At 45.3% G+C, this 26,019-nt stretch overlaps 1 protein-coding gene and 1 pseudogene across 7 annotated transcripts in view; both read left to right on the plus strand.

Moving 5' to 3' along the window:
* The window catches only part of DPH3 (diphthamide biosynthesis 3), a 219,553-nt gene that overhangs the window by 161,428 nt on the left and 32,106 nt on the right, over positions 1–26,019 (plus strand). For 2 of the 7 annotated variants that reach the window (XR_012784014.1, XR_012784018.1), the window contains 2 exons: positions 18,766–18,925; positions 19,046–22,007. The exons of the other annotated variants lie outside the window; for them this stretch is intronic. The gene's annotated coding sequence lies outside the window, so the exon portion shown is untranslated. Of the gene's footprint in view, positions 1–18,765; positions 18,926–19,045; positions 22,008–26,019 lie in introns of those variants that run through there. 7 annotated transcript variants of the gene reach the window in all.
* LOC142445390 (6-phosphogluconate dehydrogenase, decarboxylating pseudogene) lies at positions 15,674–17,410 on the plus strand (annotated as a pseudogene).

Below are 26,019 nucleotides of genomic sequence, written 5' to 3' on the forward strand. Positions count from 1 at the left end.
TGTGCATAAGGTAGCTATGAGTTGGAACCACCTGGAAAGAACCTAGAAGCAAGTAACAACAGATTGTTGGACTCTCAACGGCACAATTTCTATTTTGGCAGACCTGGGATGGCACTTAGACTCATCACTGGGATGTTAACTGCAAGGTTGATGCTTCAATCCCATCAGATGCTTTGTGGGAGAAAGGTGAGCTGTCCTCTCCTGTAAAGATTAACAATCTCGGAAACCCTATTGTGTTAGTCTGGGTAGACTAGAGAAATAAATCCAGAGACACTCCTATGTGTATAAGAAAGAGCTTTATATAATAGAGCAAGTGTACATTGAGAAAACAGCATAGCCCAGTCCAGCTCAAGTCCATAAATCTGATATTAACCCAAATGTCTGGTACCAGTCTATACATTCCTCTTCAGACTCACGCAACACATACAAATGCAAGAGGATCACAGGTCAGTGGGTGGGAAGTCTTGTGGACCCAGTGGTGCTGGAAGCATGTTAGAATTGGTATGGGTCTCCACATGGCTCCTCCAGCTCCAGGGCTCTGACTCCATCAGTGTAGCTCCATCTGACTTGTCATCAGGAATGTCTTGCATGGAGAAAAGCAGAAAGTGTGGATCTGGTCTCTACTGAGCTATTTATCTCCTTAGCATTTCCAAATGAGATCATCAAGCTGCGACGTGATTGACAGCTAAACACCACCCCTTTCTCTTAATTGTCTCAAGTAGGCACCAGATTGTGTAACTACCACACCTGTGTAGTTTTGCTATGAGCCAGAATCAACTTGATATAGCAGTGAGTTTTGTTTGGGGGGGGAGAGGGGGGCGGTGTTCAGTGGGGCTGGGGAGTGGTAAGCAGTGAGCCCTGAAGATTTGTATTTGTATTTCACAAGCTCCCAGGTGATGTGAATACTACTGGTTGGTGGCCACACTACCACACTTTGATGACCACGGGGACAGTGGTCACCCCAATATTGGCAATGAGCATTGGTATTTTTTGAAGCCCCACTGGGTGATTATAATGTGCAGCATTGAGAACCACTGCTAGTCTGACCCTCACCCCATAAGTACAGTCCTTGGACCTGAAGCTTCTGCATCACCTGGGATCTTGTGAAGAACACATTCTGGGGCCTCACTCCAGACCTAACCAATCAGAGCCTGTATTTGAACAAGCTCTCCAATGATTCATGCACACAGTGACATTTGAGGAGTGCCGATCCAGCTCCCCTAAGAGCCTCTCCTATGCCTCTAACTAGAGCTTTTACTCAACCGGTTTTCCCAGATCACTCTGCAGCAAATTGTTCTGCAAACAAGGCGCCTGCGTGGATAAGTTTGAGCTCGACTGTCCGTGGGAGAAAGACACCCCTCCTTTTTTGAATGCCATCAAAGTCCTTTCCATAGGTACAGGCTGGTGGTGAGGGTGGGTGGCCTGTGACTTGAAGGCCACAACTCAATACTGCACTAAGACTCTGGATCCACACTTCCACCTCTTTCCTTACGATTCTCTTCATCCAGGTAAGGTTTTTTTTAAGAAACTGCTTTCTTTAGTCCTAGCTTTCATCTTAGTGCATCTTTTACCTGCGCCTCTGGTTTCCTCCTTCCTACTTACCATGCTCCTCACACGTGCCTTGTCAGCTCTCAGTGCGTCCGAACAAGCGACGTGTTGTGACGTTCCAAAGACATAGAGATGACGAAAACAGATCCAGGCGCCTCTGGCAGCACAGAGGTCAAGCTCTCAGCTGCTAATCACAAGGTCGATGGCTGGAACCCACCCAGCAGCTCAACAGGAAAGACACCTAGAGTTGTGCCCTCGGGAAGCTTGCAGCCTCAACAACCCCTGTGGCAGTTCTGCTCTGTCCCACGGGTCACGATGAGTGAAAATTGATTCCACAGCCACTAGCAGCAACAATAGCATAACTCTCCACTCCTAAGACGTCTGCAGGCCCGCCCACATTATAAATGCCCCACTGCAGCCTTAGCTGCTCTGTTGGTCTCTTGGTGACATGGTCTTCATGGTCCTGGACCCACAAGGTTGCTTTTGAACATAGCTCTCCTACACTTGATCTCCGAGAAGCGATGAACATAGCGCTCCTACGCTTGATCTCCGAGAAGCGATGAACATAGCGCTCCTACGCTTGATCTCCGAGAAGCGATGAACATAGGGCTCCTACACTTGATCTTAGCCAAAAGGCCAAGAAGTGATGAACATAGTGCGCCTACATCCTTTTCTTTCTCTTCTCAGGTTAGACCTGACTTGTAGGGACGGTGGTTGTTTGGAGTCATCTGCCAGCTATTATTACATCAAAATTCAGTAAACATTTACAGGGAGTATACTGTGTGTCATGCCTATGTCCCAGAAAGTAGACAGATGTGATTCCAAGCCTTAGGTGACCTACAATGTATAGGGAGAGATGAGGTGCGTGCGCAAAAGGAACTATTACTAGGAAGAATGTGTTTGGAGAGTTACGTGCATTCTCAGTCCTGTGGGATTTCAGACTGGGAAGAAATCATTTTCCACTGGGACATTAAGGACACGCTTCTCGTGGCAGCAACTGTTATGCATTCGACTACTAGGCTAAAGGTTAGTGGTCCAATCCACCCGGGCCCTGCAGGTCCGCGTCCCAAAGCTCACAGCCTTGAAAACCCGACCGAATAATTCTTCTCTGTACCCATGGGGTTTCCATGAGTCAGAATCAACTCGATGGCAGCTAATAACAACAAAGGTTTAGGGGCTGCTTCACACAGGAGGTGACACTTGGGAGAAGGTAGTTGGCATCTTCAGTATGGATAAAATTACCAGAGGCCGTGTTTTGCTTTGAGATGGGCCAAGGAGTTGCTCAGGTTCAGACGATGTTTACCGTAGCATCACCTCTACACCTTGGGAGCCAAGGAGAAAGCAATATATTTGCTCATAAAGCATTTTACAAGTCTGGGCAACGAAGCATGGATTGGAAAGGGTTCTGACTAACTCAGTGCTCTGGTGGAAACAGCTTCAACGTGTGGGAAAAGAAAAACGAAGCGGCTAATCTGACAACTGGGGGAGGAGGCAGCTGCCCAAAGGAGTAGCTGCACTTTCCGCTCCTGGCAGAGAACAGGGCGTGGTAAGGACTCTAACCAGATGGCTGGACCGGGAGCCTCCAAAGGAAACCGGGGGCTGGGGAACTTGAATTTGGGGATGAACAGGAGAAAGCGACCGATGGAGGGGAAAAAAAGAGACCGGGAGAGAAGCCCTCCCCTGTCTGGGAGCATCAGGCAAGATGGCCACCAGGATTCGTGCAGTCAGCAACCTCATCGTTCACGGGGAAGCCTCTGCCTTTGCTGAGGTCGGTCAAGGAGAGCTTGGGGAAATCTGGAAACACAAGTTGGAACTTTCCAGGAAGGTGAAGCGTTATGAGAAGGGAGTGAGCCAGGACACGGAAAGCATGGAGGTGTGAATATTTGCGTCATGTGGTAAGAATAAGAGATTGCATCAGGCCTCCAAGACTGCCCTTGTGCTGGTTCAGAGTTCACCCCCGGCTGGGTCCAGGTGGTGGATGGCCCTAGTTTTTCATTTCCTCTTGCACACATGCTTTTTGATGTGCAACTTAGTGCCCTCCTCCTCTGACTGTGGGCTGAGACACGTGACTTGCTTTGGCCAAAGGAAAATGTGAGGGGAAGTGAAAATGACCTAGCTTCAAGACTAAGTTTTTTTCCCCTTTTTTTCTGTATTTTTAAAAAATTATTTTATCGGGAGCTCATACAACTCTTATCACAATCCATACATACATCAATTGTGTAAAGCACATCTGTACATTCGTTGCCCTCATCATTCTCAAAACATTTGCTCTCCACTTAAGCCCTTTGCATCAGCTCATTTTCCCTCTCTCTCCCCTTCCCCCCTCCCTCATGAACCCTTGATAATTTTTTAGACATTTTATTAAGGGTTCATACAACTCTTATCACAATCCATACATACATCAATTGTGTAAAGCACATCTGTACATTCTTTGCCCTCATCATTCTCAAAGCATTTGCTCTCCACTTAAGCTCTTGGCATCAGGTCCTCTTTTTTTCCCCTCCCTCCCAGCTCTCCCCTCCCTCATGAGCCCTTGATAATTTATAAATTATTATTTTGTCATATCTTTCCCTGTCCGACGTCTCCCTTCACCCACTTTTCTGTTGTCCGTCCCCCAGGGAGGAGGTCACATGTAGATCCTTGTAATTGGTTCCCTCTTTCCAACCCACTCTCCCTCTACCCTCCCAGTATCGCCACTCACACCCCTGGTCCTGAAGGTATCATCCACCCTGGATTCCCTGTGCCTCTAGCTCCTATCTGCACCAGTGTACATCCTCTGGTCTAGCCAGACTTGCAAGGTCGAATTCGGATCATGGTAGTGGGGGAGGGGGGAGGAAGCATTTAGGAACTAGAGGAAAGATGTATTCTTCATCAGTGCTACATCGCATCCTGACTCATCTCCCCTATACCCCTCTGCAAGGGGATCTCCAGTGGCCAACATATGGGCTTTGGGTCTCCACTCTGCTCTTCCCCCTTCATTCACTATGGTAAGATTTTTTTGTTCTGATGATGCCTTATACCTGATCCCTTCGACACCTCGTGATTGCACAGGCTGGTGTGCTTCTTCCATGTGGGCTTTGTTGCTTCTGAGCTAGATGACTGCTTGTTTATCTTCAAGCTTTTTAAGATCTCAGATGTTATCTATATCTTTTGATAGCCGGCACCATCAGCTTTCTTCACCACATTTGCTTATGCACCTGCTTTGTCTTCAGCGGTTGTGTCAGGAGGGTGAGCATCATAGAATGCCAATTTAATAGAAGAAAGTATTCTTGCATTGAGGGAGTACTTGAGTGGAGGCCCAATGTCCTTCTGCCACCTAATGCTAAACCTATAAATATATGCACATAGATCTATTTCCCCATCCTCATATATATATTTGCATATGTACATGTCTTTGTCTAGGCCTCTATAAATGCCCTTTGCCTCCCAGCTCTTTCCTCTATTTCCCTTGACTTTTCTCCTGTCCCGCTATCATGTTCCATTCCCACCTGGGTTTCAGCAATACCTCTTTGTTACATTACCCTTGATCATGCCCTACCAGGCTTCCCACACCTACCTCACCACCAATTTGGATCATTTGTTGTTCCCTTGTCCCTGGGTTTGTTAACACCACTTCCTTTTTAGAGGTATTATGTTCATACCTGTTCCTCTGGAGATTCTCAACTTCCCACAACACCTCCACGCCCCAGGTAGCCTCTGCTCTTTTCACCTCAGGTCCCAGAATGAGACAAAGGGAGAAGAGGGATGCTTGGTTCTCAGCTTGACGTACGACTTCCTTGGCCAATGCACAGGCATTGAGGGAGGGCAACTGTGGTGATTCCTGACTCAGACAGCTGACATCTTGCTGGAGTGGGACGGCCGTTATCATCTTAGCACATCAATCCTGACTTAGTGAAAATTAGCTTTTATTTGGTTCTGTTCAGAGGAACCATGGTGAGTGTCAACATGCTGAGTGGGAATGAAGCATATTTGGTTGTTTATTTTTCACAGGAGTTGGAGAAATAGCGTTTGAGCAGGGACATTAAACGTTGACATAGAAGTGACGTTTGAACACCCAGAAAGCACTAGTGGTGTGTCACCAGTCTGAGTTAAGGCGAAGAAAGTAAAGTTTGATTTTTGTCGCAGAAGAAACTCAAAGACGAGTGAACGGAACCCCTTACTTTGCTTCTATCGGAGTACCGTGATAGCAGATCCTTTGGTGATCCGAGGGGAATTCGCGTGGCTGTGTGTGCTTATAAAAGAAGACTTTGTAGACTTGATGTGACAGATCAGGGCATATGTGAAGGCCATGTGTGTGGGGGGGTGTGTCTGGGGGAGACAGAAGGCACAGGAGCCAGAACAACATTAGGAAGAATTTTCTGACTATAGAGATCCTGTGCTGCCCAAAGAGAGAGGAGTTTCCCATCATGTGTGGTGTTGTGTGTAGGCTGGAGGCCACTTGGCAAGGATGTTTCTTTCATTCATCCAATAAACATGTCTGTAAGTCTACCACGCACCAGGAGTGATACTAGGTGCCGAGTGGTGAATCACCACCAGTGGCCGTCTGGTCAGTAAAAGCAGACTTCCATCACTCAAAACGAGTAGTCTCTCCAGTTAGGGCATCAGACACCCTGATTTATGTTCAGTGGCATGCTGGCCCCAATCACCATGAGTGGATATTTGACTGGACACTCACTCAGAGAAGCTTGACGTGAAGGAAATTAGATTCCCAAGCACCTGGTAGTAGAAAACATTCACATTCACAACGCCAGCATTCCTTTGTCTAGCTCCTCTTTAGCAAAGGTCTGATGCGCCGTGAATGTGTGCTGTTCCCCACGGTGGCTATGCCCAGGCCATTTGAACCTAGACCTTGCTTCTGGTTAGAGAATCCCCAGCACATCTGGGCTTAATGAGAAACTGGAAAGACCAGGCAAGCAAGAACACCAAGGATACCCCACATAAGCTCATAGCACCACATTTCCTTTCCACTGAAGAATCGAACACGCGGACTCATATCTCAGTGCCTGGCCCTGGCTGTCATCTAAACCCCCCCACCCAATCTGTTACCCACTGAGTCTGGAATTTGTACACAGCCCCCATACTGCTGTATCGCATCGGAGAACCCATTCTTTCTAGGGTAATTGCGGATCTGCTGTGTGTAACAGCAGACCTAGTGTCCCCCGGGAGCACAGATGTCATGTGCTCTGCTGCTAATGGAAAACTTAGCAGTTCAAGTTCACATTCTTCAGAAGAAAGGCCTGGTGATTCTCCTTTGAACACATCAGTCATCCTGTTGCAGATTCTCTGGGGTCCAGTTCCAGTCCGCCGCACGCTCGGTTGCCACGCAATGGCATTGACTTGACAGCGATTGCTTACTGGTTTGCCAACATCTGCTCCTGCCCGCCACACATCTGCAGCTTCATGGCTCAGAGTGCCAACATTTTTGCAAAAGACAGTTAATATGTGGCTGCCATCGTGGAGATGTGTTGGTTTGCCAGTAGAGTTCAGTGGAGAAAGTAGGTGAGAAGTCCAAAAGCAGAACAGCCATTGGTTGGTGTGCAGATGTGGTCCTGGAAACACAGTGGGGGAGGGGAGAACACACAGCCCTTCCCACTCCTCACTGGACCTGGGACCCCCACCTTCACAAGAAAACAAAGGCGTGGCCCTTCCTTCAGGCACCAGCAGCGAGTTTTGGAATTGGATTGGGACTGAAAAAAGACCTTTTCATACCTTTGTCTCCAAGTCCCAGAATGCCTTTCTATACTCCTCCCCCCACCCCCAATTTCCTCCCTGAGTTACTCTCTAAATGTTAGGTTTGCTCCTTAAGACCCAGTGCCTGTAGGCTCCAAAGGCCCCGTGGATTCATTTCTCAGTGATGCATTCTTATGGTGACTCTGCCATCTCATCTCGAGCAGGCGTCCTCAAACTATGGCCCCCGGGCCACATGAGGCCCGCCAAGGACATATTTATCTGGTCCACCAGGTGTTTTTGCCTGTTTGTTTTTTGACTTCAAAATAAGATATGTGCAGTGTGCATAGGAATTTGTTCATAGTTTGTTTTTTTAACTATAGTCCGGCCCTCCAACGGTCGGAGGGACAGTTTGAGGACCCCTGAAGGATTCGGGCGCTCGTGTCCTTCCCCACAGCCCAGTGCAGCCGCTGCCCCTCTGGCGCGCACTCGGCATAAGCCAATTGGAGAGGTTTCCCTATTAGACGGAAATCTCTTGGGGAGTAAGGATTCTTTGCAATTCCAGCTCAGTCCGTGGCTATGGGGTGATGCTAAATTGAGATAATGCTTCTATCCTTGGCGAGACAGAGAAATGCCACATCTCCTGTCTTTCCTGAGTGCCCACGGAGTACCCAGTCAGAGGCTACGGTAAAGTTGGTATGTGTGTGTGTGTGTGTGTGTGTGTACTTTGCTAATTTTCACTCCTGCATTTGAAAAGAATTCCTTTGACTTCTCAAACAGCATCACCCACCACCACCCATCACCCGCACTGCCACTCCTTGTGAGGGGTTTCCTCAGGAGAGATGGCAGAGAATCAGTTTCCCTGTTTACTACAATTAGATGAGCGGGCGCTGGCGGCCTCACTTGGTTTTCCCGAGCCTTCAGAGGCGCCTCTCCTTGCGTCTCCCTCACCCAGCACTTTCGGCAAGAAGATGGGCGCGCTTTCTACGGAGTCCAATGGAGCCTCGGGACTGATGAAAGCTCACCCTTAGCCCACACTCACACAAAGAGGGGTCCACACCGGGTGCGCTCCCTTTGAGAATCACCCTCTGGCCACCTTGTGCTCTCTACTTGGCTGAGGAGAATTCTAGTAACATTGCCACTGGAAAAATGTATTTGTCATCATTTGCCTACCTGACTGCCGTCTGTTCCAAAGCTCGCTCAGATCCGTATTCTCTACAGCTGCCGTGCTCCCAGCACCTTGCAGGTGCTCAGTTAACGTTTGGTGAATCCATAAAGGTATGAATGCTTTGGGCAAAGGCAAGGAAGGCTGACCAATTTCCCTTCTTTATGCTCCCCCAGTCTTCCTCCTTAAAAATCAGATTCAGTCCACAGAAGCCATGAGTTAAGAAATCAGTAAAGAATGGTCCAGCAAAGACCCCTACAGCTTAGTCAGAGTCTTCCACTCGGAGCTGTCATCACCTCGACGCATGTCCATCCAGAGCTTGGGAAAGAGCCATCAGTGACCTCAGCCCCTGTCGTGGGATTTTACAAAGCATGTCATTAACTGAGCTCAGCTGTCTGCAACTTGCGGGGCCGTTCCTGGAAGGGTTTAGACTGGTGGTTCTCGAGCTGTGGCATGCATTAAGATAACATGGCAGGCTTTCTAAGGCACAGATGGTTGGGCCACCCCCAGAGTCTCTCATTTAATAAATCTGAGGTGGGGCCCAACGTTTTACACTCCTAACAAGTTCCCATGTGGTACTGATGCTGCTGTCCAGACACCGATGTAGTCAAATGGGGGTGAAGTGCTTGCAGGAAGGGCAATAATAATGATGTAAAGTAAGAGATCGAGGCAAAGAGTTACAAAAGGTGATTGGAATGTATGATCTAGTCAAACAGTTCTCAGGTTGTGGTGCTTACATGAACCAAGGCGTCAGTGATGGAGGTGATGAAAATGATGTTCTAAGACCATCTTAGAGAGGCCAGGGTCCGTTGGACAAAGGGCCGTGGAGAGGATCTGAGTTCATCTTAAAGGCTGCAAACACTTCTGGGGACTCTGTCACTTACAAGTTGCGCACAGAATGTCTTTGTTTTCTAGTGCTGCTATAATAAATAAAATAAACAAAGCACCACAAGCGGGTGACTTTAAAAGACAGAAATTCATTTTCTCTCTGTTCCGAAGGCTGATTCCGGAAGTGGCTCTATTCAGCTTCTCGTGGCTGCTGGTAATCGTTGTTCCTGTCCTTATAGAGACAATTAGCTCCACAGTTTGTCTTCCTCTTCCATTTGTATGTGCCTTTGTTTATTCTGTTCTTTTCAGAAGATACTTCTGAGTGATTAGGTTTAGGACCCACTCCTTTCCTGTATGACCTCATGAATGTAACAAAATCAAACCTTTATTTCCAACCAGGATCTTATTTACAGGTGCTGGGGCTAGGGCTTAGACATTACACAATTAAATCTATAACACTCATCTAAGTGGGCAAGCAGCTATAACTGAGAGAAATAGGATTTGAGCCCTGACTTGGTTGTTAACAGCTGTGGGCCATGGCCTCTCCCTTCAGGCCTCACTTACACCTCACAGTTGCTGCAAGGTTAAAGTGTGATTTGTACATGTATGCACTTTAGAAACCGTGAAATACTACAAGAGCACAAGTAGAAGATGTAGAAGTGAGTGGGGCTGCATCCTTGATCCCAAAAGTTCAGAGTCGGGAGCCTGGCGTTCTACAAACACAAGGCCCCCAAATCCTGACAGGACATTCTGTTGTTTCTGTATTTCTCCTTTGTCACCATCCTCGCCTCAGCGGTGTGATCTCTCTCTCTCTCTCTCTCTCTCTTTCTCAGTTACCTCCTCTCTCTTGTCACACAAGCCAAATCGTTATATGAACAACTATAATTAGAGCATGTCGTTTTCAAACTTAATATCAAGAGTTTGACTCTCCTAGTGGCTCAGAGGGAGACAGTGGAGACTTGATGCTCTGATGAAGGTGTACAGCCTCTGAAGCCCACAGGGGCATTTATCTCCTAGAGAGTCACTCCATGGTATTTTGTTTTGTTTTTTTTATTGTCTTAAAATAAAATCCCAATCCTCTCCAAAGTCTGCAAGACGGGGCATGATCAGACCCAAGCCCATCTCGCCAATCTCAACTCGCAATTCCTCCAAGATCCCAGCGTCACGAGTTCCTGGAATACAGGAAACCCCTTCCTACCCCAGGGCCTTTGCTTATTCTCTGCCCTCTGACAGACAGACTCTTCCTCTCACGGCTGGCTTATGCCTGTTCAGTGTTCAGATCTCAGCTGAGACCTTCCCGGGACACTTCAAGTCGTTCGTTCTATCACTCTCTTTCATGGCATCATATTTACTTATTTCAGAGCAATTTGTAGGCATGCATTTTGATTTCTCTGTTCAGTGTCTGTGTCCAGAAGGGCTCTGAAAGGTAGGATCTTGTCTGTCTCATTATCACTCATAGCCGTCTGGCTGTTTGGGATGCAAGCAACAGAAATCAGTGCTGGTTAATCTCAGAAAAAGTGGGTTTTGGTTGTTGTTGGCAGGACATCTGGAGTTATTGCTTGGAAATAAGCAGGATCAAACAGCTCTAAGAACCAGGAAGCAAAAATGACAGGAAATAGTCTACTAAAAACAGTCTGATTGGGGTTTGGGAATCTCCAAACGCCAACTTATTTTCAGTCGCTTTATCTGTTTCCATTTAAAATCCAGAATGAAAACATTTAATTTTCCTGGTTTATATCATGGGCTCACTCAGCTTGGGGAAGGAGAGAAGTTTCATAGACTGGATCTGAAAGTCAGAAGTAAGCTCCTGCCCCCTGAACAAGTCACTTAGAAGACTTCAGAAGGGGGCTGTACAGTGAGTAAGCTCAAGCAAGTGTCCACCAAGTCACTGTCCATTCAGTGTGCTGTGTGGTGACCCAGACCAGCTAGCCATTCCATAGACTCTTTGTTGAATAAATTAATGAAAATTTGCTTATCGGAGAAGTTCAGCCATTGTCAGCGATGTATGTTTAAAGAGAAGGGATTGTAAATCCTGGGCTTGGTGCTTTAGTTAGTTAGCTTTTAAAAAGAGTTCTATTGGCACTTAGTCCATTGTTCATCCATTGTTCATCCAATATCATAGAGTCCAACCATTCGATCGTATCAAGAAGAGTTGTGCGATCATGACAGCAATTTTAGAATATTTTCTTCTTCCTTGTACTCGTTAATGTAATTATTATTTTTAATTGTGGCAAAAATATGCACAACAAAGCATTCTCCATTTCAACAACTTCTACACATATAATTCAGTGCCATTGATTATACTCTTCGTGTTGTACAACCATTACTATATCCTTTTCCAAATAAGTCCGCCATCATTAACATAAACTCAGTGCCCTTAAAGCAAAACCTCTTCCTCCTTCACCCATCGTAACCATTGGTCAACTTTGGTTTCTTTCCTTTCTTCAGTAGTTTGCATAATATAAAATTCACATATCATACATTAGTTAGTCTGGGTGGACTAGCAAATTCATAGACATTCATATGTGTATAGAAAAGTGCTTTACATAAAGAGTCCTTTTACATTAAGAAAACATCCCAGTCCAGGCTAGATCAAGTCCCTAAGTCTGAGATTAGCCCATATGTAAAGTACTACTCTGTAAATTCCTCTTCAGATTCACAAAACACCTGCCATGACGCCGAATTCAGGAAGATCACAGGCCAGTGGATGAAAAGTCTTGTGGATCCAGTGGCAGTAGAAGCATTTCAGTGCAGGTGTGGGTCTCCACGTGGCTCCTCCAGCTCCAGGGCTCTGGCTTCATCAGTGTCTCTCCATCAGGCTCATTGTCAGTAATGTCTCACAGGGAATGAGCGTGTGTCCCGCGTCCAGAGAGCTATTGATCTCCTTAACACCTCCAAATGATGTCATCAAACTGAGACCCGACTGACAGGCTAAACTCCACCCTGTCACTCTGAAGTCTCAAATTGACAACAGATTATGTAACTACCACAATACACTTCCATAGTTAAGTCATTTTTTTAAAAAGAGTTGTGTATACATCATCACAGTCAGTTCTAGTGTGCATACTCATTCACTGTTTGCTCCTGGTATATTAGACAGTACTTTTTCACATTTAGCACTGGTGGTATAATGGTTCAGAGATGCTCTGTGATCTGTGAGGCCAGCAGTTCAAAACCACCAACAGTTCTACTTTCTACTCCTGGAAACACAGAGGCAGCTTAGCATGGCCTCGATAAAAATGAGTTTTGGGACCAACATTCTACCTTCTTCAAGGCCTGTCTCTATGTCTTTTAAATCCCAATGACTCTGATTTGGTCAAAGGATCATAGAAATTTTTTTGTACCCAGGAGTCAAAAATTCCAAAGAGAAATTGGGAGTGCTTTGCTCTTATAAACCCACAGAGAAAAGAGAATACTTGTAATCCAGTTCAGCCTCTCAAGTAATAAAAACTTCGACCAGCTTCCTCCCGATTTGCCTAATGGAAAGCACACTTCATCACAGCAAGTGACGGCCCCTCACCTCCCCACCTCCCAAAGGGCAACATGCAGATTCGTCCTACTGATTTCCTAAGGCCCTCTAATTTTTGTCTTCAGCCTGCTTGTAATAAATGCTGTCAAATTAGCTGAGAATGGTCCTATCTGAGCACCCAAGAGGAGTGAAACCAGGAAGACTGAGAGGATATGGTTCCATTTCTCCTTAATAGGATTATTTCCTTATTCTAGATTCCAAGCAAATGAAATTGCCATGTCAAAAGATATGCACCTTGTTAAGGGCCCTTCTTGGAATAAAAGTGCATCAGATCATGATCATGAGCCACTTACAGACCCACTGCTCTCTTTGGACTGTTTTCATATCACAGTACCTTAGTGTTGTGTGTTTCTAAAGCTAACCAATTCCCCAAAACCCAACTCGCTGCCACTGAATCAGGTATACTACATTCGTGAATCACACCACCAGCCCAGTTCTTAGAATTCAACCCTGACTTGAATGCATAGAATTTGTTGCTCTGCTCACTCACTCTAGAAACTGAGAATATATGAAAGTTAATCTTAAAATAAACCCCTCTTCATATGTAAAATTCCCACTGCAGATTATATTAGTCCTAATATACAACCCATACACTAGCCATTCTCTTGACATGACCTTGTCAAACCCATTAACCGGAAGCATTTTGTGAAGTAAATAAAGGAAAGACATGTTCCTAAGGAGTCTCAGAGTGTCTGATACAGATACTTTAAAAAATGTTGGTCAAGATATAAAGTATTTGCATTTTCTCTAGTCTCTCGATGAGGAAATAGACAAAGGAACAAAGGACAGAAACTGCCACGTATGTCAATTGCCATATATTCAACATAAAAAACAATGCCTTCCACTTAGTAGGAGCTTGCTCGATATTTGCGTGGCAGTTACATAATATCCTGTCAACTTGAGCAAAGGGGTGAACTCTAGCCTGTCAGTGAGGTCACAGTTTGATGACCTCATTTGGAGACACAATGGAGATAAGTAGCTCACGGGAGGTCATACCTGTTGTTCTCTGCCTTCTCTTTCCTGTAGTTGAGACACTCAAAGAGCTGGAATAGGTACGTGGAGACTCATGCCAGCATTGCGATATTTCCACTGCCACTGGATCCACAAGATCTTCTACCCATTGACCTGTGATCCTCCTGCATTTGGCACCATTGCATGTGCTGCATGAGTCTAAAGAGGAATTTACGGACTAGTATCAGACATATGGGCTAATATCAGACTTAGGGACTTGATCTGGACAGGGCTGGGATGTTTTCTCAATAAACAAGTTCTCTTTTATATAAATCTCTTTCTTATACACATATGAATGTGTGTTTCTCTAGTCAACCTGGACTAACACAATTTATTAAATAAATGAGTGAATGTCTCCTTCTTTTGTTCAGAAGTTGTCTTACAGGACATTTTTTGGATGATTTCTTGTGAGGCTTGTAAAGAGGATGCATATTGGACTTCTCCCTGGTCCCCGTTTTAGGGAATCAATCATATAGATGGCACTGTGAGTTAGGCAAGGTCTTCTATTCAAACCCACTAGCCACTCGTCAGGAGAGAGATGTGACAGTCCCTGTTAAAATTTACAGTCTCGACACTCTGAGTTGAAATGAACTCCATGGCAGAAGGTTGAGTTATACTGTCCCAGGAGTCTTGTTTATCTAACATGACCTAGTCCTGCAATAATTGGCCCAGAAATACTTTCTCTCATTTAGGAACGGCACTAAGAGATATCCACTTTTGACTGGATTCCTGGGAAGGAAGAGTATGTGACTTCTCAGGAACGGGGGTTCCAGAGCCCCTCTACGTGGAGGTGGAAAGCAGAGACAGGCCATCTGCAGAAAGAAACAGACCGAAAAGAGTAAATGAGAAAGGCAGTAAAATAAAAGAACACCTTAGAATTGCTCAAATGAAAAGGACAGAGAATGCTACCTGTTGGCAGAAATATGAAACAATAAGAACTCAGTGCTGATTGAGACGTAAAATGGAGCAACTACACTGGACAACTGCCTGGCAGTTTCTAATAAAGTCAAATGCATACATGCCGTAGCACCCAGAAACCCCACGCCTTGGCTATTCCCAACATACAGATTTTCTCCAAGTACTGGAATGTTCATAGAAGCATTATTTAAAATAGTCCTAAATGGGAAACGACTCCAATTTTCATACTAACAATGGTAGGGATCAATAAATTCACACAATGGAACACTCTGCAGTGGCAAGAAGAACTCAATCATTGCTATATGTCGCCCACACACGTGAACATTAGACATTGAATAAGGGGGACTGCGGGAGAATATATGCATTTGAATTACGGTGTTGGGAAGAATATTGAAAGTACCTTGGACGTGCAGAAGAGCAGACAAATCTTTCTGGGAAGAAGTACAGACAGAGTGTCCCGTAGAAGTGAAGACGGTGAGACTTTGTCTCATATGCTTTAGCCATGTCATCAGGAGAGACCAGTAGAAAAGGACCTCATGCTCAGTAAAAGGACATGGTGGAGGGCAGAGGAAAAGCAGAGCGCCTTACGGAGGTGGACTGACACAGGGACTTCAAGAATGGACTCACGTAGAAGACAACTCTAAGGCTGGTGTACAACCTGGCTGTGTTTTGTCCGTTGTGCATAAGGACCCTCTGAGTTAAGAATTGACGTGACAGCATCTAACACTAACCACATGTGTTACAACAAGGAGCCCTGGTGGCAAAGGGAGTAAGCACTGGGCTGCTAACTCAAAGGTGAGCTGTTCAAATCCTCCACCTGCTCCTCTGGAGAGGGAGGAAGCTGTCTGCTCCCATACAGATGTGCAGTCTCAGAAACCCTGAGGGGCAGTTCCACGCTGTCTACAGGGCGGCTGTGAATCCAAACTAATTCGCTGGCAGTGGGTTCTCTAAGTATTACATGGACGAGTTTCATAAATCAAATATTAATTAATGAAAGACTCAATGTAAGAAATAAGCAAATTCGACTCTGAGTCTCCGTCGCCCGCGAGCTCCGAACCCTCTTCCACCGGACTCCTCGGCTCTCTCCTGACCGATGCCGCCATGGCCAAAGCTGATATTGCACTGATTGGACTGGCCGTCATGGGCCAGAACCTCATTCTGAACATGAATGACCACAGCTTTGTGGTCTGTGCGTTTAACAGGACGGTCTCCAAAGTTGATGATTTCCTGGCCAACGAGGCAAAGGGCACCAAAGTGATTGGCGCTCACTCCTTGAACGAAATGGTCTCCAAGCTGAAGAAGCCTCGGCGGATCGTGCTTCTGGTGAAGGCTGGTCAAGCCGTTGACGATTTCATTGAAAAACCGGTGCCGTTGTTGGATGCTGGTGACATCATCATCGATGGGGGAATTCTGAGTACAGGGATACCACGAGACGATGTCTGGACCTCAAGGCCAAGGGGATCTTGTTTGTGGGGAGTGGAGTGAGTGGTGGTGAAGATGGGGCCCGATACGGCCCGTCGCTCATGCCAGGAGGAAACAAAGAAGCCTGACCGCACATTCAGACAATTTTCCAAGGCATTGCTGCGAAAGTGGGCACCGGAGAACCCTGCTGTGACTGGGTGGGCGAGGAGGGAGCAGGCCACTTTGTGAAGATGGTGCACAATGGATTGAGTATGGCGACATGCAGCTCATCTGCGAGGCCTACCACCTGATGAAAGACGTTCTCGGCATGGAGCATGACGAGATGGCCAAGGCAGTTGAGGAATGGAATAAGACGGAGCTAGACTCCTTCCTGATTGAAATCACAGCCAACATCCTCAAGTTCAAAGATACCGATGGCAAACACCTGTTGCCGAAGATCAGGGACAGCGCAGGGCAGAAGGGCACCGGGAAGTGGACGGCCATCTCAGCCCTAGAGTACGGGATGCCTGTCACCCTCATCGGAGAAGCTGTCTTTGCTCGGTGCCTATCATCGCTGAAGGATGAGTGGATACAGGCTAGCACAAAGCTAAAGGGTCCCCCTAAGGCCCTATTCGTTGGAGACAAGAAGTCATTCCTGGAGGACATTCGGAAGGCCCTCTATGCGTCCAAGATCATCTCCTACGCTCAAGGCTTCATGCTGCTCCGGCAGGCAGCCACCGAATTTGGCTGGACCCTCAACTATGGTGGTATTGCCCTCATGTGGAGGGGGGGGCTGCATCATCAGAAGTGTCTTCCTGGGGAAGATAAAGGATGCTTTTGACCGAAACCCAGACCTTCAGAATCTCCTGTTGGATGACTTCTTCAAGTTAGCTGTCGAAAACTGCCAGGACTCCTGGCGGTGGGCCATCAGCACAGGGGTCCAGATAGGCATCCCCATGCCCTGCTTCACCACCGCGCTCTCCTTCTACGATGGCTACCGACACGAGATGCTGCCCGCCAACCTCATCCAGGCTCAGCGGGACTACTTTGGAGCTCACACTTATGAACTCTTAACCAAACCAGGACAATTCATCCACACGAATTGGACAGGCCATGGTGGCAACGTGTTGTCCTCTTCCTACAATGCCTAGGCAGAGGTTTCCCAGCCACCACCATGCCATCAACCAGGACATTCCATTAGCCACACACCGCTGCTTACAGGGCCCTCTGCCCTCCTCTCTGCGCAGATCTTTCCCAATAAGTGGTGCCAGAGCCCCCTGAGCGTGAGCTAGAGTTTATCTTAAAGCAGTTCTTCGAGAACTGCCGTGCCCTTTGCCCTCACCTCCTGGGACAGGCCAGCCAGCCTGGGCGTGACAGCTGCAAGGTAGCTCCTGGTGGCAGCCGGCACTCCCTTGGCCCTGGTACTGGCCACAGCCCTCCCCACACAGACGGTTTTTTGTGAGATTATATCTAACTTTGTATTATGCAGCTGGTTTTTTCCCCCTCTAAATAAAAATGACTTTGTCTTGTCAAAAGAAATAAGCAAATTCACCTGTGGTGTTCAATGTCAAGATAGTGGTTAGGCACGGGGAACACTGAGTGGAGGGAAAGTGGGGTGGGCTTTCTGAGTCTGTCATCATGCTTTGTGTGTTGCTTGGGTGCTGATCTCGTAAGTGGGTTTAGTTTGTGAAAAAAAAGTTCTCATAGTATCTAAGGAATGCTTCTAACATCACCAGGCACCCATCTCTTTTCCTAGACTCATTTTTAAAACATTAAATTAAAATTTAATTTCCTTTAATTTTATTGAATTATGAATATGTCCAGATATAAGTGCATGTCCTAGCTGACCTGCTTGATAAATTTTCACGAACTAAACACACCCAATCAGCACCCAATCAAGACATGCCTAACCACTGTCTTGACAATGAACACCACAGATGAATATATATAAATTTCCTTTTCTGGACTTAAGCTATCTTGGGTTTTTTCAGTCTGGGTGTCCAACCTTCTGGTCGAGAGCAATGCTCCACAATGACCTAAATTTGGGGCCTAAATCTCTCCCCATCTTGACCATCTTCAAAAGGAGATGGAGTCTGTGCCCTGCAAAGTACTAACTAGACACTCATCAAATCGTCCAAGACTGCAGATGTTTAGGTAAACAATAACACTAGAGAGATACGCCATCCCTAGAACAACTGAGCCTTAGGAGCTCAAAGGGAAGCATCTGCCCACATATGAAGCCCAGCAAACAGGAAGGACTTGTAAGAATGCAGAGAGGGAGTGGGCTTACAATCCAGGTCACAAATCCAAATGTGTAAGAACTGCTGAGTGAGAGACCCATTTACTCCGTAAACGTTCACTCAAATCACAATAAATTAAATAATTATAAAAGCATGTGAGAAACAAACAAAAAAGACATAACATCTCAATTAGCTCTCCAAATCCTATGCCTTCCCAGAAAAGAAGCAGCTTTTCTCATTTTTCCTGAGGATGAGAGATGGGGAATGCTGGCAGCCCCATCACCAGCCAACATAGTCTTGGGACACATAATCTGAGACATCTTGTAGTTGGCCCAGGCACTGTAGACTGTGGTTAAAGCTGCGCTGCAGAAACTTGGTGATTTATCCCCCAAGTTGATCTTCTAGATGGTTCCACGAAAAAATGGAAGCCAACTCAGAGTCCAATTCCTCCCACACAGCTTCAAAAGGACATTAGCAAAGCCCATGAAGCGGAGGTGGCGGAACCACGAGGCGCCTGCAGCTGAATGATGACTGGACCTCTGGTGCTGAGCCCTGACCCTCTCCGGATGGCTCCCCATCTAATTCAGACCCAGACAACTGAAGTGGCATCCTACTCAGGTAGGCTCAGATGAACCCAACCACGTTCAGCACAATCAAGTATCTCTGTGATGCCAAGGCGGTGGAATTTTAGCTCTTTATGTCTTGTGTGACTATTTGCCCTCTGACCTTTCTTCTTAGATGGAATGGATGACTTCACTTGCCTCCAACCACAATGACTAAAACGCAAAGACTATGTCTGCTTGGAAATGAAATTTGGCTTCAGTAGCATCTTTCTGCCTCTGTCTGACTTCGATAGCTCCGGATTCTTTTTTTTTTTTTTTTTTTGGCATGGTCTAGAAAACAAGATGGAGAGACCTGAAGATTGATTGCTTCCAGAAAGTTTCCTTAGTGTCAATCAAAAGTGAGACTTTAATTCATTTACCTAACAGGTATTTATTGAATGCCTGTTATGGACCATGAATTACCGTATGTACTGGGAATACCGCCATGAACAAGATAGATAGAACCTTCGCACGTGAGGTTGGTGTTCTCGAAGAATGACAGACAACGAACAAGTGAGCGGATCAATTAAAAGGATGATTTCAGATAACCAAAGAGGGAGGACTAAAAGTACAAGCGGATCTCTGGGAAGCATCACGTGCGAACTGGGGAAAGAGTTTGCTGGATAGAAAAAATCAGCAAGTGCAAAGCCTTAAGAAACAGAAATCAGGTCAGAAGATGGTAGTGAAAGAACAAGTGAGTTGAGATGAAGCCAGTGAGGTATACAGGGACCAGATCGTGTGAGATTAGAGGCTGTGATGAGAAAGACAAGTTGCCTTCCTGGTGTAAACAGATGATTGAAATTATTAGAGCGTCTCAAAAAGGAGATAAAATACAGTATTAAAAGTAGAAGATGGCCTATTGCCTGGTGTTACCTAACAACCTGGCCGTAGCCTGTCTTGTTCTGGTTTTTAAATATTTCATCTGTACCTTTCTGAACTTTTTGTCTGATTCTGCACCCGGAGGAATACCCGATGAATTCTCTTAGTGCCACGATGCTTGGGAAATTCCAAGTTGAGGGCTCTTGGCTAGCAGGGGAAAGTCACACGATGCCAGGAGCCCCAGAAAGGAAAAACACGTACTTGGTGGAGACTCCCAAAGCAAAAGACCACCCAAGTGGGGCCTCAGGTTACCTAGGTAGACCAGTTCCTCCTTTTCACTTAGCAGTGTCCTGGGATGTGAGCTGCTGCATTAGTCTGGGTACTTTTGAGAAACAAATCCACAGAAACTCATGTATAAGAGAAAGTTTTATATAAAGGTTAAGTGCACATCAAGAAAACATCCCAACCCAGTGCTGCCCAAGCCCACAAGTCCAACATTAACCCATTAACCCATAAGTCCAACACCAATCCACAAAGTCCTCCTCCATCTCGCAAAACACATACTATGATGCCGACTGCAGGAGGAAAGCCACGTGAGTGAATGTGTAAACATTTTAGCTCTGGCAGGGGTCTCCACACACGGGTGCTCCAGCACCCAGGGCTGCATCGAGGTAGGTCTATGTGGCTTCTCCTCGGGATGTCTTGCAGGAAGTGAGCCTTACAGGCTGAAGCAGGGAACTGGTAAGGCAGCTGCACCCTGGTGCGACCATCACAAAGCAAGAGACCTGAGAAATCGCAAGGCGAGGCTCACCAAGCCATTTCTCCCTCTGCCTTCAAATAATCCCCCCTGTGTTTATTGGCCAGGTTGGCACAATAAGCTAACTACCTCAGCTGCTATGGAGGTGGGCCTGGTGGGAAGAGGGTTTTGTTGGCTTAAGTAAACTGTAGTGAAGTGAAACTACTTGGTATGGGTCCATAGTCTTTGTAACTTCCACCGAAGGACTGCATAGGAGCAGGTAACAGATACAAAGGCTCTAAGGAGGGGACTGGTCAATTCCATCGTTCCTCTGCGTATAAGTGAACCATCTCAGAAGCAGGAAGAGAAACTCCCACGGCCATCACAAAGAACCACTACACATGGAGTAACTGCAAGACCCCCGGCTGCGGTGGTGGACACTGCAGAAGCACCAGACACCACAGCTTGTCTCAGAAGACTAAGAGACAGAGCAAAGGGCCCTCTAGTCAGTAGAACAAGTACAGCTGAGTGTCTTGGGAAGAGGTTGGCTGGCAGATGAGGTGCCCTTTGGGCATTAACAACCACTTGTAACACTTGCCAGAGCAGGGCAGAGACCAAGAGATATGACGGAGAGGTCAAGGACAGAGAGGCATTCTGTTTGAGTGGCTGAGATGCATTGCTGCTACAAACAAAAGGGCTATGGTGCTATAATGCTTTCTGATCCTGATTTGTGGTCATCTGTTAAGTTTCCTAATAACCCCGTAACTGTGAGTACTGTTTGTGAGTTCTGAGTGGCCCAGGCCATGTATTATCAAGCCCAGCCAAGAAAGAGCGTACCATGGCAGGGATGGTTGATGTTCGCGTAAGGTGAAGGGTGGAGAGTGGAGGGTGGAGGCATGTCTGACCTCTTCCTCATAGGAATCAGCCTTGGGCAGATATGGACTTACATGTTCCTCCCTTCTAAATCCAGAGGAGGTCACATGTAGCCCCCATACCCTGTCCTCCCATTCAGAGGCATGTCCCCCAGTACTTGTAATATTAATATAATATGAAGGAATTTCTTCTTCCTCTGAGAACAGGGTAAACTTTGGCACAAAGAATTTTCCAAAAGAATAGCAACAGTATATCCTGTCACACACATGTTCTTCTAGACCAGTGGTTCTCAACCTGTGGGCTGCAACCCCTTTGAGGGTCAAACGACCCTTTCACAGGGGTTGCCCGATTCATAACAGTAGCAAAATTACAGTTATGAAATAGCAACGAAAATAAATTTATGGTTGGGGTCACCACAACATGAGAAACTATTAAAAGGTCGCAACAAGGGTTGGTAAGCTGTGGCCTGAGAGTTGGACAACTACTGTTGTCTTTCAAGTATTGTTGGAACAAGGCCAGGCCCATTTTCTCAGTGAGAGCTTCCACGCTGCAATAGAATGTTGAACAGTTTTGATAAGAGATTGTATGGCCTACAAGTTTAAAATATTTCCTATCTGGGCTTTTTCTTTAAAAAATGTTTTATTGGCATATAATACACAAATTAATAGTTCAGTCATATCAAGAAAAGTTGTACAATTATGGCCACAATCAGTTTTAGTACATTTTCTTCTTTCTTGTCACCATTGTTATTGGACCCACATTCCCCCATCCTCCTCCCCGGCCATAGCCCCAAGAAACCATTAATCTACCTAACCAGCTCTGTAGATTTTTCCTATAATGGATTTCATATACAGGAAAGAAAACAACAACAAAAACTAACAACAATAACAAAGTAAAAAAGAGGGGGGAAACCTCAATTGAAAAGAATATAGAAAATATAAATTAGAAAAAATATTTGAAATGGGTCAAAAGGAAGATCAAATGATAAGGTATAAAATCTTTTAAATCATCTTATTGGGGGCTTATACAACTCTTATCATAATCCATCCATCCATTGTGTCAAGTACATTTGTATATTTGTTGCCATCGTCATTCTCAAAACATTTGCTTTCTACTTGAGCCGTTGGTGTCAGCTCCTTTTTTCCCCTCCCGTCTCCCTTCCCCCTCCCCCATGAACCCTTGATAATTTATAGATTATTATTATTTTGTCATGTCTTACACTGTCCGACGACTCCCTTCACCCACTTTTCTGTTGTCCGTTCCCCAGGGAGGAGATTATATGCAGATCCTTCCCCCAGCTCCCCTTCCCCTTCCCCTCCTGGTACGGCTACTCTCATGATTGGTCCTGAGGGGTTGATCTGCCCTGGATTCCCTGTGTTTCCAGCTCTTATCTGTACCACTGTACATCCTCTGGTCTAGCCAAGTATAGTTTTATTTCTATCGCCAAGGTCATATGATTTTTTCAACTACTGGTCCTTCCATTTTGTTTCCAACTTTCACAGTGGGATCACCAGTAATTATGCATCTTCATGACATGTTTGATCAATTTCAAAATGAAGACACAGCTATGATTCTTCATTTTCATAGTGGTTGGGGCATAGATATGAATCATAGTTACATTGAGCACTTTCCCTTATGTTGTTATTGTTAGGTGCCATCGAGTTGGTTCGCGTTTAAAGCTGCAACACGTACAACAGAAGGCAACACTGCCTGGTCCTGTGTCACCCTCACAATCGTTCTTATGTCTCAGCCCATTGTTGCAGCCACTGTGTAGTCCACCTTCGTTGTCACTCTTCTTCCACCAAGCATGAAGTCCTTCTTCAGGGTTTGGGTCCTCCTGTCAACATGTCCAAAGTATGTGAGACAAAGACTCGCCATCATTGCCTCTATGGAACATTCTGGGTGTACTTCTTTCCAAACAAATTCATGTGTTCTTTTGGCAGTGCATAGTACATTCAATATTCCTTCCAGCATCATAATTCAAATGCATCGACTCTCCTTGGGCTTTTCTTATTCGATGTTCAACTTTCACCTGCATATGAGATGATTGGAAATAACATGGCTTGGCTCAGAGGTACCTTAGTACTCTGAGGTGGACCAAAGTGGCATCCTTGCTCTTCAGTACTTTAAAGAAGTCTGGTGCAATAGATTTAAGTAATGCGATGCATCCTTTGATCTCCTGGCTGCTGCTTCCATAAGCATTGATTGTGAACCCAAGCAAGCTGAAGTCCTTAACAACATCAATCTTTGCTCCATTTCTTGTCATGTTACCTTTTGGTCCGATTGGAAGGATTTTTGTTTTCTTTACATTGAGTTGTAAACCAAATTCATCAGCAAGTGCTTCAAGTGATCCTCACTATCAGCAAGCCAGGTGGTATCACCTGTATTAACTAGTTGTTAATAAGTCTTCCTCAAATCCTGATGCCATATTCTTGTTCATTAGTCCAATGTCTCTGCTTATTAGCTTCGCTTACAGATTGAATAAGGGCGGTGAGAAGATACAAAACTGTATTATTCCTTTCCTGATGTTAAACTATCCAATATTTCCTTTTCTGTTAACATGATTGCCTCTTGGACCATGTATAGATTCCACATTAGCACAATAAGACATTCTGGATTTCCCTTATATGTTAGGCTGGGTTGACTAGAGAAACAAATCCATTGACACTCATCTGTGTGTAAGAGAGAGCTTTATATTGAAGAGTAATTGTATATTTAGAAAATATCCCAACCCAGGCCAGATTAAGTCCATGAATCCAACATTAGCCCATATGTCCGCTACATAATTTCCTCTTAAGACTCACGAACACATGCAATGATGCCCAATGCAGGAAGATCATAGGCCTGTGGGTATAAAGTCTTGTGGATTCAGTGGTGGTAGAAGCATCTCCAGAGCTCTGGCTGCCATCAGTGTGGCTCCATGTGGTTCGTCAACAGGAAAGTGAAGCAGAGAGCGTGTTTCCCATCTCTGTGGAGGAAGAGAGGAATTTCCCAGAATCCTCATTAGAAGGTTATTCCCACAAGGATGGATCATCAGGCTGTGACCTGATTGACAGGCTAGACTCCACCCCTTCATTCTTTTATCAAGTTGATATGTAATTTTGTGACTACCACACCATCCTTCTCAAGACTATTTATGGTTTGTTATGATCCACAAAGCTGAGTGTCTTTGCACAGTCAATAAAACACACGTGAACATTTTCCTGGTATTATCTTCTTTCAGTCAAGATCCATATGACATTGGCAATGATATTCCTTGTTCCATACCCTCTCCTGAATCCAGCTTGATTGTCTGGCAGTTCCCTGTTGATGAACTACTGCAACCATTGTTGAATGATCTTCAGTAAAATTTTACTTGCATGTCATAGTAATGATATTGTTTAGTAATTTGAGCAATCTATTGGGTTACTTTTCTTTGGAATTGTTGCCAGTATGATTCTCTTCCGATCAGTTGACCAGGTAGCTATCTTTCAAATTCCTTGGCAGTGATGAATGATTCCAGTGCTTTACCAGCTTGTTGAAATTTTTCCATTGTTATTCCATCAGTTCCTGGAGCCTTGTTTTTCCCTAATGCCTTTGTGCACCCTGGACTTCTTCCTTTAGTACCATAGGTTCTTCCTACTTCTTAAAATGGTTGAATGTCAGTTAGTTCTCTTTGGCACAGTGACTCTGCTTATCCTTTCTGTCTTCTCTTGATGTTTCCTGCATCATTAAATATTTTCCCATAGACTGTTTCAATATTGAAACTCAAGGCTTGATTTTCTTTTTCTTGAGTTCTTTTAGTATAAGATACCCTAAGCATGTTCTTCCTTTTGGATCTGCACCTTTCATCGTAATGTTTTGCTTTGTCTTATTAAGTTGCCCTTTGAAGGTTACTGGTCAGCTCTTGAGGCCATCCTTTCTTCCACTTGCTGCAAGTCCTCTACAATCAAGGGCAAGTTTGGGAGTCTCTTCTGACATCCTCTTTGGCCTTTTCATTCTTTCCCATCTTTTTCGTGGTCTTTGGCTTTCTTCACTCGTGGTGTTCTTGATGTGATCCCACGGCCCATGGGCACTTCTGTCAGTAGTGTACAGTGAGCCAAATCGATCTTGAGATGTTCTAGAAATTCAAGTAGAATATTCTCAAGGTCATGTTTGGGCTCTCGTGGGCACGTTTCATATTTCTCCAGCTTCAACCTGAACTTATGTGTGGCCAATTAACGGTCAGGTCCCTAGTCTGATTTTAGCTGCTAATATTGAGCTCGTCCATAGTCTCTTTCCACGGATGTGGTCGATTTGATTTCTGTGTATTTTACCTGGAGAAGGTCATGATGAGTACAGTCACATTTTTGTTATTGAAAAAGGTATTTGTGATGAAGAAATCAATGGTCTTTCAAAATTCTATCATGTGATCTCCAGCTTCATTTCTATTACTAAGGCCATGCTTTCCAACTACTGTTCCTTCTTCTTTGTTTCCAACTTTTGTATCCCAATTGCCAATAATTATCAATGCATTTGATTGTATTTTTGGTCAGTTTCAGAGTGAAGATGTTCAATATCTTCATCAAAACTTTAGTGGTTAATGCATACATTTGAATAATAGTTGTATTGTCTGGATTTCCTAGTTTCTGTCATAGACAGCATTGTACTCCAACATGCAAGATAAATCCTGTGATTATTTGATCTTAAATGGTCAAAACAAG

Source organism: Tenrec ecaudatus, chromosome 4, assembly GCF_050624435.1.
Source record: "Tenrec ecaudatus isolate mTenEca1 chromosome 4, mTenEca1.hap1, whole genome shotgun sequence".
In the NCBI taxonomy this organism is placed as follows: domain Eukaryota; kingdom Metazoa; phylum Chordata; class Mammalia; order Afrosoricida; family Tenrecidae; genus Tenrec; species Tenrec ecaudatus.